Genomic DNA, 14,710 nt, shown 5'->3' on the forward strand with positions numbered 1-14,710 from the left:
TTTAAGGTCTGCGGCACGTTGTCCTACAACATAGCATGTCTTAGTTATTGTGGCTGACTTGTTAAGCCGTTTACGCCAAAATTCTGGCATAAAACTGAAGTTAAATATTGCAAATTTTTTGGTGAAATTTGGCTCTTTTTATACTAGTGCAGGCTACTCCACTAACTTTTTTTGAGATAGGATAAGAGCCATAGTGTTTTTTTTATCTTGTTAATCTTTCTTAAATGTTTCATTATAGAATTTAAAAATGCCTAAAAATTAATGTACATAATGTAGCAAAATAAATAATAATAATAATAATAAAAAAAAATTAAAACTGCTTAAAATTCATGGCTTTTTTTATTTTTTTTAAAAAGAGGCCCATATATAGATTCAATGTTGCATTATTCTGCAATAATTGGGTGGGTTTGGAGGGAGAATGGGGGCAAAAATACTGCAACAGAATAAGCAAGTAAAAATCCTATCCTTGTAATGTCTACTTTATGTCTCAGGTGAGCGAAAAACTATTGTTTCAGCCATTTCTAACCATACACATAGCAGACGTGAACAGGAGCCTATTGCTATTTAATAAAGCATCTGTATTTGTGCAAATGGACAATGGAAGTGTAATATGAAAGCCACCGTCAGGCCTTGTGTGCAGCAGTCGGGTACGTATATCCCGGCAGACAGCAGAGCCGCAGTACAGGCAGATGGACACAAGGTGGCTACATGACTGCACTAAAAATAAGCAAACCGCATCAAGGGGACTGAAATAGAGCAGGAAGGCCACAAAACCGCCCAAATTACCAATTTAATATTATCTGAATGACAGTTATCCATAAACTAATGAGAAAAATTCCACAGACACTTCTTTTGAATACACATCAGAGTTTTGGGGCTTGCAAGGAGCCTCTGGAGGTTATTGACCCAACATATTTTGGCTCTATGTACCCAATGATGGCGATGATCTGGCACCTGCAATTTACCATCAATGCAATTCATACTTGCCAATTTATATTTTTTTGTCATGTATTTAGCAGGACCACATATTTGTGGTGCTCATGGCGAGCCACCAGTATGTTTTGCTGGCAACCATGACCCTTTCATTAGACGACCACGTTCGGAGCTCTTTCTCCCCCATTCCATGCCCCATTTCTCCACTTCCGTGGATAAAGAGGAAGGATTCAGCAAGACCCAGGACATCGGCTGACTCTTCCGGGACTTGCAGGAGCCTCCCAAGTGTTCTGGGAGCGTTTGTAAGAAGGATGTCATTTTGCCAGTTGGACATGAAGATGCTGGGAACCAAGGGTTAGGGATAAGTGTAGCTATTATCGGAGATTAAGGGGCTCTTCCGCTGCGGAGTATAATCTTACAACATTGTCTAAAATTTTATAGTACATGTACAGATTTGCGGTTGCATCCGGGTTTGGTGCCCTATATACTACCTTAAAGGGACTGTATCGTCTAATTTTTTTTTTGTAGGCCAAATCTGCAAACAATATTATTAGAATTGTGTAACAACTGTTTTCTTAATGTAATTCAACTTTTAAATATGTAAAAAAAAATTTTTATTAAAAATACTTATAATTGCCAGTAGGGGGAGCATCTTCCTGTGTACACATCCAAAAGCTATAGTAATCCTTAGTAGAATTACGATAGCTGCAAATTTGGACAGTCACTAGATGACATGCCTATTCTCCTCCCCTTTTGGGTGTTACACTGCACCCAAAAGGGGAGGAGGTGTATTTCATAGTAATGTGTCACCATTTTCTGGGTGACTGTATATGAATTGTACAGCTCCACCCGGAAGTAAAGTGGAAACACATTTATACATATATATAAAGACTGCGGTCATCAGTCTCCCGTGCGGTCATCAGTCTCCCGTGCGGTCATCAGTCTCCCGTGCGGTCATCAGTCTCCCGTGCGGCCGCAGGCCCTCTCCCGTGCGGCCACAGGCCAGCTCCCGTGCGGTCATCAGTCTCCCGTGCGGCCGCAGGCCCGCTCCCGTGCGGTCATCAGTGTCCCGTGTGGGCGGCAGGCCCGCTCCCGTGCGACCTGCGCTCCCATGCGGCCAGCAGGCCCGCTCCCGTGGGGTCAGTCTCCCGTGCGGGCGGCAGGCCCGCTCCCGTGCGGCCGGGAGGCCCGCTCCCGTGGGGTCAGTCTCCCGTGCGGGCGGCAGGCCCGCTCCCGTGCGGTCATCAGTCTCCCGTGCGGGCGGCAGGCCCGCTCCCGTGCGGCCGGGAGGCCCGCTCCCGTGGGGTCAGTCTCCCGTGCGGCCGCAGGCCCACTCCCGTGCGGTCATCAGTCTCCCGTGTGGGCGGCAGGCCCGCTCCCGTGCGACCTGCGCTCCCGTGCGGCCAGCAGGCCCGCTCCCGTGGGGTCAGTCTCCCGTGCGGGCGGAAGGCCCGCTCCCGTGGGGTCAGTCTCACGTGCGGCCGGCAGGCCCGCTCCCGTGGGGTCACCAGTTTCGCTCCCGTGAACAGTAGAAAAAAAAAAAAAGACATACTCACCTGTCTGCAGACTCCCGATGCCATGCCCGCTCCCATCTCCTCTTACGGTACCGCCGCTGCGGCTGTGTGCCGGCTCCAAGGATCGTCCGATGGATGCAAGGACCTGGCGGAGAATCACCTGATGCAGTCACCTGACGCATCAGCTGATCGCAAGTCGCGCGGTGACTCCGGCTTTTTACCGCCCGGCTATCAGCTGATGCCGTCAGGAGACTATCAGCTGATCACCGGCAGCTCCTGCAGTGATCGACAGGAGCCAGCACGTAAGTGTGTAGGGGTTTTTTTTTCACTGATGCATCAGCTGATTGTATAAACAGCTTTTATATAATCAGCTGATGTGTGATGTGATTCACATCCTTTATCCTGACACAACATCTGATCGGTATGCCTTCCAGCAAACCGATCAGATGATATTGGATCCGGATTGGACGGCGCGGGACCCTTGACCCAGGATTACTGCGGAGGGGGGTTCTTTATTTCAATAAAGATGGAGTCACTAATTGTGTTGTGTTTTATTTCTAATAAAAATATTTTTCTGTGTGTTGTGTTTTATTTTATCTTTACTAGAAATTCATGGTGGCCATATCTAATATTGGCGTGACACCATGAATTTCGGGCTTAGGGCCAGCTGATAATATAAAGCTAGCCCTAACCCCATTATTACCCAGCGAGCCACCCGGCATCAGGGCAGTTGGAAGAGTTGGATACAGCGCCAGAAGATGGCTCTTCTATGAAAGCGCCATTTTCTGGGGTGGCTGCGGACTCCAATATGCAGCACGGGTGCCCAGAAAGCTTGGGTACTCTGCACTGCATTTTCCAATCCCCAGCTGCCTAGTTGTACCTGGCTGGACTCAAAAATTGGGCGAAGCCCACGTCTTTTTTTTATTTTAATTATTTCATGAAAGTCATGAAAGGAAGCTGAGTCTTGTAGTTCTGTAGCTGCTGTCTGCTCTCCTGCATACACTATTAGATGGAGGATGCTGAGCCTTGTAGTTCTACTCCCCCTGCCTGTCCCTCCAGCATACAGTCCTGGATGGAGCATGCTGAGCCTTGTAGTTCTGCAGCTGTCTGCTCTCCTGCATACACTAGTGGAGAATGAAGAATATATTGAAGAAGGAAATGTCAGACCTTTTATCTTTTTTTATTTTTTAAACAATCTTTAATGGCATTGTTCAATGATAAAAACGCATAAAAACGCAGTGAGCAAAAACGCAGCAAAAAAAGGCGGTAAATAATCATGCGTTGTTGCCGCTTTTTTTGCAACAGGTGCTTTTTTGTACGTTTTTTGCTACAAAAAACGCACAAAAAAGCAGCAAAGCAGTGTGTGAACCTAGCCTTACTTTCAGTTACATTTTAGTGATGAGGGGGTGTCATATAGACGCCTGCCATCAGTAAACGATGACTTATTGGCAGCTATGGGCTGCTGCCATTAACTCCTTCATTACCTCGATTGCCACCGCATCACGGCAACGAGAAGACCCGTGAAAAGTCCGGCACTGTCACATCTAATGGATGCGGCCATTACGGGTGGCTGCTGGATGATATTTTTAGGCTGGGGGGCTCCCCATAACGTGGGCCTCCCCAGCCTGAGAATACCAGCCCCCAGCTGTGATGCTTTATCCTGGTTGATTAGAAAAATTGGGGCGGACCGCACGCTGTTTTTGATAATTTTTTTGGTTTACTGTACGCTATGGACCCGCCCACCGGCGGCTGTGATTGGTTTGGTTGCACTGAGACAGCTGTCACTCAGCATTGGGGTGTGTCTGCCTGCAACCAATCACAGCCAATGGTGAGCAGTGAAGGAGTGAATACGAGATGGAATAATGAGCCGGCTTTGGAAGATGAAAGCCACCGCCGTGAGAGCAGTGTGACAGCTGCCCGGTCATCGGTGAGTATGAAGCGCTTGCTCCTACCCCTTTGGGGCAGATTCTATTCCCCATAAACTTTATATGGGGAGCAGCATCTGGCCAGATACCGGGGATCAATCCTCTGCCGACCCACAGTCTGCGGGTGATTGGTCTGTCAGCCCTCGAAACCGCAAGGACCTGAGTAAAAGAATTTTCATGCAATTGTTTTAGCTGCGGGAATCCCGCAGCAAAACATGCAGCTGTCAAGATCTGCATAGTGCGCACAGCATTTTTTATCCCATAGGTTTTGCTGGTGATTCACTGCAGAGATGTTATGAACGTTTTCTGCAGCGAAACATGCAGCAAAACCGCAGGAAATCCGCGGCAAAAAACGGCAAGTGCGCACAGAGCCTTACACATATATACAGTGACTGTTACACATATATATACAGACTGCGGTCATAGCACCCACATATATACACTGACTGTTACACATACAGTATACGCTGTATGGCACGGTATGGTAGCTCAGTAGTTAGCACTGTACGGTGGTTCAGTAGTTGGCACTGTATGGTGCCTCTGTATGGTGGCACTGTATGGTGGTTCAGTAGTTAGCACTGTACGGTGGCTCAGTAGTTCGCACTGTATGGTGGCTCAGTAGTTGTCTCTCTAGTTGGCACAGTACAGTGGCTCAGTAGTTGGCACAGTACGGTGGCTCAGTAGTTGGCACAGTACGATGGCTCAGTAGTTGGCACAGTACGGTGGTTCAGTAGTTGGCACTGTACGGTGGCTCAGTAGTTGGCACAGTACGATGGCTCAGTAGTTGGCAGAGTACGGTGGCTCAGTAGTTGGCAGAGTACGGTGGCTCAGTAGTTGGCACAGTACGGTGGCTCAGTAGTTGGCACTGTATGGTGGCTCAGTAGTTGTCTCTCTAGTTGGCACAGTACGGTGGCTCAGTAGTTGGCACAGTACGATGGCTCAGTAGTTGGCACAGTACGGTGGCTCAGTAGTTGGTACTGTACTGTGGCTCAGTAGTTGGTACTGTACGGTGGCTCAGTAGTTGGCACAGTACGATGGCTCAGTAGTTGGCACAGTACGATGGCTCAGTAGTTGGCACAGTACGGTGGCTCAGTAGTTGGTAGTGTATGGTGGCTCAGTAGTTGGCACTGTACGGTGGCTCTGTAGTTGGCACTGTATGGTGGCTCAGTAGTTGGCACAGTACGGTGGCTCAGTAGTTGGCACTGTATGGTGGCTCAGTAGTTGTCTCTCTAGTTGGCACAGTACGGCGGCTCAGTAGTTGGCACAGTACGATGGCTCAGTAGTTGGCACAGTACGGTGGCTCAGTAGTTGGCACTGTACGGTGGCTCTGTAGTTGGCACTGTACGGTGGCTCTGTAGTTGGCACAGTACGGTGGCTCAGTAGTTGGCACTGTATGGTGGCTCAGTAGTTGTCTCTCTAGTTGGCACAGTATGGTGGCTCAGTAGTTGGCACAGTACGATGGCTCAGTAGTTGGTACTGTACTGTGGCTCAGTAGTTGGTACTGTACGGTGGCTCAGTAGTTGGCACTGTATGGTGGCTCAGTAGTTGGCACTGTACTGTGGCTCTGTAGTTGGCACAGTACGGTGGCTCAGTAGTTGGCACTATATGGTGGCTCAGTAGTTGGCACTGTACGGTGGCTCTGTAGATGGCACTGTACAGTGGCTCAGTAGTTGGCACTATATGATGGATAAGGGTAGGATTAGATACACAGCTGTGCAGACAGTATCACACAGGAGAGAAATACACAACTCAGCACACAGTATCACACATGAGGATTAGATACACAGCTCAGCAGACAGTATCACACAGGGGAGGATTAGATAAACAGCTCAGCAGACAGTATCACACAGGAGAGGATTAGATACACAGCTCAGCACACAGTATCACACAGGGGAGGATTAGATACACAGCTCAGCAGACAGTATCACACAGGAGAGGATTAGATACACAGCTCAGCAGACAGTATCACACAGGGGAGGATTAGATACACAGCTCAGCAGACAGTATCACACAGGAGAGGATTAGATACACAGCTCAGCAGACAGTATCACACAGGGGAGGATTAGATACACAGCTCAGCACACAGTATCACACAGGGTAGGATTAGATAATCAGCTCAGCAGACAGTATCACACAGGAGAGGATTAGATACACAGCTCAGCACACAGTATCACAGGGGAGGATTAGATACACAGCTCAGCAGACAGTATCACACAGGAGAGGATTAGATACACAGCTCAGCACACAGTATAACACAGTGGAGGATTAGATACACAGCTCAGCAGACAGTATCACACAGGAGAGGATTAGATACACAACTCAGCACACAGTATCACACAGGGGAGGATTAGATACACAGCTCAGCACACAGTATCACACAGGGGAGGATTAGATACACAGCTCAGTACACAGTATCACACAGGGGAGGATTAGATACACAGCTCAGTACACAGTATCACACAGGGGAGGATTAGATACACAGCTCAGCACACAGTATCACACAGGGGAGGATTAGATACACAGCTCAGCACACAGTATCACACAGGGGAGGATTAGATACACAGCTCAGTACACAGTATCACAAAGGGGAGGATTAGATACACAGCTCAGCAGACAGTATCACACAGGAGAGGATTAGATACACAGCTCAGCACACAGTATCACACAGGGGAGGATTAGATACACAGCTCAGCACACATTATCACACAGGGGAGGATTAGATAAACAGCTCAGCAGACAGTATCACACAGGAGATGATTAGATACACAGCTCAGCAGACAGTATCACACAGGAGAGGATTAGATACACAGCTCAGCACACAGTATCACACAGGGGAGGATTAGATACACAGCTCAGCACACATTATCACACAGGGGAGGATTAGATAAACAGCTCAGCAGACAGTATCACACAGGAGAGGATTAGATACACAGCTCAGCACACAGTATCACACAGGGGAGGATTAGATACACATCTCAGCAGACTATCACAGAGGAGAGGATTAGATACACAGCTCAGCAGACAGTATCACACAGGGGAGGATTAGATACACAGCTCAGCAGACAGTATCACACAGGAGAGGATTAGATACACAGCTCAGCAGACAGTATCACACAGGGGAGGATTAGATACACAGCTCAGCAGACAGTATCACACAGGAGAGGATTAGATACACAGCTCAGCAGACAGTATCACACAGGGGAGAATTAGATACACAGCTCAGCACACAGTATCACACAGGGTAGGATTAGATAATCAGCTCAGCAGACAGTATCACACAGGAGAGGATTAGATACACAGCTCAGCACACAGTATCACAGGGGAGGATTAGATACACAGCTCAGCAGACAGTATCACACAGGAGAGGATTAGATACACAGCTCAGCACACAGTATCACACAGGGGAGGATTAGATACACAGCTCAGCAGACAGTATCACACAGGAGAGGATTAGATACACAGCTCAGCAGACAGTATCACACAGGAGAGGATTAGATACACAGCTCAGCACACAGTATCACACAGGGGAGGATTAGATACACAGCTCAGCACACAGTATCACACAGTGGAGGATTAGATACACAGCTCAGCAGACAGTATCACACAGGAGAGGATTAGATACACAGCTCAGCACACAGTATCACACAGGGGAGGATTAGATACACAGCTCAGCACACAGTATCACACAGGAGAGGATTAGATACACAGCTCAGCAGACAGTATCACACAGGAGAGGATTAGATACACAGCTCAGCACACATTATCACACAGTGGAGGATTAGATAAACAGCTCAGCAGACAGTATCACACAGGAGATGATTAGATACACAGCTCAGCAGACAGTATCACACAGGAGAGGATTAGATACACAGCTCAGCACACATTATCACACAGGGGAGGATTAGATAAACAGCTCAGCAGACAGTATCACACAGGAGAGGATTAGATACACAGCTCAGCACACAGTATCACACAGGGGAGGATTAGATACACATCTCAGCAGACTATCACAGAGGAGAGGATTAGATACACAGCTCAGCAGACAGTATCACACAGGGGAGGATTAGATACACAGCTCAGCAGACAGTATCACACAGGAGAGGATTAGATACACAGCTCAGCAGACAGTATCACACAGGGGAGGATTAGATACACAGCTCAGCAGACAGTATCACACAGGAGAGGATTAGATACACAGCTCAGCAGACAGTATCACACAGGGGAGAATTAGATACACAGCTCAGCACACAGTATCACACAGGGTAGGATTAGATAATCAGCTCAGCAGACAGTATCACACAGGAGAGGATTAGATACACAGCTCAGCACACAGTATCACAGGGGAGGATTAGATACACAGCTCAGCAGACAGTATCACACAGGAGAGGATTAGATACACAGCTCAGCACACAGTATCACACAGGGGAGGATTAGATACACAGCTCAGCAGACAGTATCACACAGGAGAGGATTAGATACACAGCTCAGCAGACAGTATCACACAGGAGAGGATTAGATACACAGCTCAGCACACAGTATCACACAGGGGAGGATTAGATACACAGCTCAGCACACAGTATCACACAGTGGAGGATTAGATACACAGCTCAGCAGACAGTATCACACAGGAGAGGATTAGATACACAGCTCAGCACACAGTATCACACAGGGGAGGATTAGATACACAGCTCAGCACACAGTATCACACAGGAGAGGATTAGATACACAGCTCAGCAGACAGTATCACACAGGAGAGGATTAGATACACAGCTCAGCACACAGTATCACACAGTGGAGGATTAGATACACAGCTCAGCAAACAGTATCACACAGGAGAGGATTAGATGCACAGCTCAGCACACAGTATCACACAGGGGAGGATTAGATACACAGCTCAGCACACAGTATCACACAGTGGAGGATTAGATACACAGCTCAGCAGACAGTATCACACAGGAGAGGATTAGATACACAGCTCAGCACACAGTATCACACAGGGGAGGATTAGATACACAGCTCAGCACACAGTATCACACAGGGGAGGATTAGATACACAGCTCAGTACACAGTATCACACAGGGGAGGATTAGATACACAGCTCAGTACACAGTATCACACAGGGGAGGATTAGATACACAGCTCAGCACACAGTATCACACAGGGGAGGATTAGATACACAGCTCAGCACACAGTATCACACAGGGGAGGATTAGATAAACAACCATGCAAACAGTATCACCAGTACACACAGGGTAGCAAGCGGAAGGGTTGACACACACACACACACACACAAACGTGGACGGGGCTGAGGACAGCTGGGGGAGGGAGGGGGTTTCATTACAGACGGTAATGGCAGGGGGCTGGTGAGAGCACAGGGAGGACACACACACACCGGCGACCGCCAGAACGGGGCTGGGGACAGCGGAGGGACATGATTTGATAACATACGGTAACGGCAGGGGGCGGGGGCTGGTGAGAACAGAGGGAGGGAGGGTTGTGTGATTGGTAACGGGGGAAGGGGAGGCGTCCCGGACTTACATCCCGGCGGTTGACAGGTGTAAAGTGGCGCAAAGAGCATGGATTGAATCTCCACAAAAATGGCGCTGAAATCTGCCCTTTGCTGTGATATGGACAGCCCAGGGGGCGCGTCCAGATCACAGCATACACCCACTGTAACGGTACACATAGGGTCGGATAGCGACCACTATTCTCTATGCACAGGGGCTGCCATAAAGGAGTGTGGAACTGTCGTTACACACACAGCAGATCCAACATGGCCCCCAGTGCATACAGTAAAATTAGAATTACATAAAAACTAAATAAGCTACGAATTTCATTTTGAATTAGAAATACTTCATTTCAGAATCACTTATTTTGATAAAAAACTAAAAAAAAAACGCGATACAGTCCCTTTAAACATCTGCACCTCCTCGGCCAGTCAGGCGTTGTCAGATAGAAGCACCTTCTTTCGATGCAGACTCTTTGGGATAAAAGGGGTCGTCCAATTCCAGAAATATATGCAATATCCAGAGAATATGCATTCAATGGAGAGAAATGTGGCCACCTCTCTAAAGGCCCTGTCCACGGTGCAAACATCAAAGTGTAGTGCATTTCTGGAACTTTGATTACAGATATTTGAGCAACCAGGTATCATATCTTTCTACAACAGGTATGGACTCAGCATCGGCTACATGCGCACGCTGCGTTTTTTGGTGCAGTTTTGTTGTCAGAACTTTCTGACATCTGACTTCCCAGCAAAGTCTAGGAGAAATCAGATTTGCTGTGCGCACCTTGCAGTTTGTCAGCATTTTTTTTGACAAAAGTTTGTGATAAAAAAGAAGCAGCAAGTTCATTGTTTCCTGTGTTTTTGTCAACATTTGTCATCCATTGAAATCAATGAGGGCATCAACAATGCAAGGAAAAACGCATGCTATCAAATTGGTGCTTTTTGCATGCTTTTTACCTGTGGTTTTGTCAACAAAAACGCAGCTCGCCAACTTAGTTCCAGAATGACAAAATCAATGCTGGAGTGATTTTGGCATGTCGGTGTCTCTGTCTCTCTCCGCTTCATACTCACGGATCACACGGCTGTCACACTGCTCCCGCGGCCTCTCATTCTTCTTCCCTACCCGCTCATTAGCCTCATAACATTCACTGCACCCGCTCATTAGGCTCATACATATTCACTCCTCCCTGTCTGTGATTGGTTGCAGTCAGACGCGCCCCCATGCTGAGTGACAGCTGTCTGACTGCGACCAATCACAGCCACCGATGGGCGTGTCTACATCGTACAGCACAACTGAAGTGATGACGTCACTCAGGTTAGCCGCGGCCACAGCTGGAGTCCTCCACCTGGACCATATGATAGCTAAATATACAAATACAGTCAAATATTTTAAATCAAGATGGGTAAAGTGGTTTGAGTATGCTAAATAGTCGTGTGTGACAGAGTGGAGGCCCCGCGTGCTTGATCACCCTTCCTCTTGACCTGGAAGGAGAGTCCAATCTATAGTCCTCTTTAACCGATACATTCAAATTCTATTAGGTAATTCTAACACATCTTGAAATTCCTATTTTAACTATCCATTTATATCTTTTCCAGTTTACCCACCCTTTTTTTTCCTATGGTGGGATTCTTTGGCGTCAGGCACAATCCGGCGTGTGCCTGATGCATCGGATCCGGCGCAGAATATGCAAAAACGGATGCACCTGATCCATTTTTGCATCCGTTTCGTCCATTTTTTTGCTGGATCCGTTTTTTTTTCAATAAATTGGAGCATGCTCAGTTTAAAAAAACGGATCCGGCGGCCGCATACATTTTTTGATGTATCACGCCGGATCTGTCATCCATAGGCTTCCATTGTAAATCACGCCATATTGCGCCGGATCCGGCGCAATACGTTTTTTTTTTCAGAGACAAAAAACGTTCACTGAGACCTTCCATCCGGCCGCCTAAAGCCGGATGCAAGGCCATCAGGCACAATACGGTGCTAATACAAATCAATGGGGATAAAACGGATCCGGCGCCGGATCTGTTTTATCCGTTTTTTTTCCGGATTGTGCCTTGTGGAAAAAAATTTGATGTATGAACGTAGCCTTACCTGCGTCAGCCGGCAATGAGGAAGGAAGGAGGTGGGTGGGATGTTACGGCCGCTCATCTCCGCCCCTCCGCTTCTATTGGGCGGCCGCTTAGTGACGCCGCTGTGACGCCGCACGAACCGCCCCCTTAGAAAGGAAGCGGTTCGCCGGCAACAGCGACGTTGCTAGGCAGGTAAGTAAGTGACGGCTCCTAACGATTTTGTGCGCCACGGGCAGCGATTTGCCCGTGACGCACAAACGACTGGGGCGGGTCCTTTCACCAGCGATATCGCTGCGTGTAACACCCCCTTTAGTCTCTGTTCCCAAGTGAGTTTTTGATGTTGCAGACTTTCTGCAGCTGTTAGATAAATTAGGTTACTTGCGTTTTTTAGCGTATTTTGTTCCATGCCTTTTTATAGCTTGTCTCTTAGATGCTGTTTTTTGTCTCTTTGGTGTGTTTTCAATAAAGCTGCTTTGCTTTGGATACCTCCGGATATTGCCTTTGATAACACTTTATTGGTACAGTCATGTGCGGATTATGTGTTTTTGTTTTTTAACCTGTGAATTTTCCTCATCTCAATCAAGTCTACAGGAAAATCTACATATAAAAAAATATTTACAGCAAGACATATTGACATTTTTCAAATTTAAAAAACGCACCACGGGTCCATCTACAGTGGTTAAAGAAAATTTATGTAAATCCCATCCACTTTGCTGGAGCTGTAAGATGCGGTGGTTTGGTTTTGTTTTTTCTTTTAGCGCAATGAAAATGCGCAGCATCAAAAATTACTGTGGGAATGTGGCAAAAATACTTAGTGTGAATATACCCCAGGGGTGAGAAAGGAAGTGACTGGAAACTCCAACTTTTTGAAGAATTTTGATGTTTTTTTTAAGGAAGATTCTGGAAAGTTTCTGCTCAAAAAACTCAGCAAAAAGACTCAGTGTGAATATTCCCTTAGGCTTAGGCCATGCTCAGGCAGGTCAGAAAAGCTGCGGATTTTCCTTCCAGATATCGCACATTACGGTGCGAGCAATCTGTCCTAGGGTTAAAAAAACCTCGTCCTCACGCTACAGAGAACGTCGAACACCACCGCAGAAGTGACGTCCGGACCCACCAATGTACACCGCAGATGTGACATCAGGACCTGCCAGTGTAACCTGCGGAGGTGACATCAGGACCCACCAGTGTACCCTGCAGAGGTGACATCAGGACCCGCCAGTGTAACCTGCGGAGGTGACATCAGGACCCGCCAGTGTACCCTGCAGAGGTGACATCAGGACCCGCCAGTGTAACCTGCGGAGGTGACATCAGGACCCGCCAGTGTACCCTGCAGAGGTGACATCAGGACCCGCCAGTGTACCCTGCAGAGGTGACATCAGGACCCGCCAGTGTACCCTGCAGAGGTGACATCAGGACCCGCCAGTGTACCCTGCGGAGGTGACATCAGGACCCACCAGTGTACCCTGCGGAGGTGACATCAGGACCCACCAGTGTACCCTGCAGATGTGACATCAAGACCTGCCAGTGTACCCTGCGGAGGTGACATCAGGACCCGCCAGTGTACCCTGCAGAGGTGACATCAGGACCCACCAGTGTACCCTGCGGAGGTGACATCAGGACCCGCCAGTGTACCCTGCGGAGGTGACATCAGGACCCACCAGTGTACCCTGCGGAGGTGACATCAGGACCTGCCAGTGTACCCTGCAGATGTGACATCAAGACCTGCCAGTGTACCCTGCGGAGGTGACATCAGGACCCGCCAGTGTACCCTGCAGAGGTGACATCAGGACACACCAGTGTACCCTGCGGAGGTGACATCAGGACCCGCCAGTGTACCCTGCAGAGGTGACATCAGGACCCACCAGTGTACCCTGCAGAGGTGACATCAAGACCTGCCAGTGTACTCTGTGGAGGTGACATCAGGACCCGCCAGTGTACCCTGCAGAGGTGACATCAAGACCTGCCAGTGTACTCTGCGGAGGTGACATCAGGACCTGCCAGTGTACCCTGCAGAGGTGACATCCAGATCCCATTAGTGAAAGCTGCAGCTGAGTCATCGGGATCCCCCAGTGTACGCCGTGGATGTGACATCAGGACCTATCAGTGTACACCATGGATTTACATCAAGACCCGCCAGTGTACCCCATGAAGGTAACATCAGGAATTTGTCAGACTACACCGCGGAGGTGACATCAGGACCCTGTCAGTCTACACCACGGAGGTGACATCAGGTCCTGTCAATGTACACTGTGGAGATGGGAGATGACACCAGGACCCTGTCAGTGTACACCGCGGAGGTGACATCTGAACCCTCAATGTACATCATGGATGTGACATCGGGACCCGTCAGTGTACGCTGTGGATGTGACATCGGGACCCGTCAGTGTACACCGTGGATGTGACATCAGGACCTGTCAGTGTTCACCACGGATTTTACATCGGGACCCGTCAGTGAACGCTGCTCATGTGAAATCAGGACCTCGTTAGTGAACGCTTCGGGGACACACCGCGGATTTTACCCTTCATACGGTGACCTTACATCATTAGTAACCGCCGCAATATACCGACAACTTAGTGCAGATATTCCTGCTGTGGATTTGGTGTTTAATTTTCATAGGAGGCAAATTGGGTACATGTGGAAATGTCACCAGGGTCTGCAAAGAGCCCTACTGGGGCGGCACGGTGGCTCAGTGGTTAGCACTGCAGTCTTATGGTGGCTCAGTGGTTAGCACTGCAGTCCTGCAGCACTGGGGTCCTGG

General features: G+C 48.4%; 1 protein-coding gene and 1 long non-coding RNA gene across 3 annotated transcripts in view; one reads left to right on the forward strand and one right to left on the reverse strand.

Moving 5' to 3' along the window:
* Positions 1-14,710, forward strand: part of LOC142258003 (uncharacterized) — a 370,341-nt gene that overhangs the window by 341,575 nt on the left and 14,056 nt on the right. The gene's annotated exons all lie outside the window — the stretch shown is intronic.
* The window catches only part of LRRC9 (leucine rich repeat containing 9), a 267,576-nt gene that overhangs the window by 242,567 nt on the left and 10,299 nt on the right, over positions 1-14,710 (reverse strand). The gene's annotated exons all lie outside the window — the stretch shown is intronic.

The sequence above is a fragment of the Anomaloglossus baeobatrachus genome, chromosome 12 (assembly GCF_048569485.1).
Source record: "Anomaloglossus baeobatrachus isolate aAnoBae1 chromosome 12, aAnoBae1.hap1, whole genome shotgun sequence".
NCBI classification, from domain to species: Eukaryota; Metazoa; Chordata; class Amphibia; order Anura; family Aromobatidae; genus Anomaloglossus; species Anomaloglossus baeobatrachus.